The sequence below is a fragment of the Trachymyrmex cornetzi genome, unplaced genomic scaffold, assembly GCF_001594075.2.
Source record: "Trachymyrmex cornetzi isolate Tcor2-1 unplaced genomic scaffold, Tcor1.1 scaffold922, whole genome shotgun sequence".
Taxonomy (NCBI): Eukaryota; Metazoa; Arthropoda; class Insecta; order Hymenoptera; family Formicidae; genus Trachymyrmex; species Trachymyrmex cornetzi.
The window spans coordinates 149,575-149,927 of NW_017300270.1; positions in this window are offsets into that span (position 1 = coordinate 149,575).

Below are 353 nucleotides of genomic sequence, written 5' to 3' on the forward strand. Positions count from 1 at the left end.
CGCCCGTCACTCCAGCATCCCCTTAACCCTTCCGTCCACTACGGGGGTCTTTTTCGACCCAAACGAAATTTCAAAGTGCTGTAACTTTTGAAAACGGGCACTGAAGGCGCCATATCCTCTCCCTGATTGTTACTCGCTTATGACTCACTAAAATAAAGTTACTTTGATAATCTAAAATATTGTGTAATGATTTTTGTGTAATAATTTTTATCGAAATATTATGATTGGGACTTCAAGTTGAAGGTTGAAAGAAGTTCCATGAATTTTTTCAGATTTTTTAAAGCACTTTTACTGGTCCAAAAAACGCCAAGACGATAACGACCCCCGTAGTGGACTGAAAGGTGCCGAAAAAA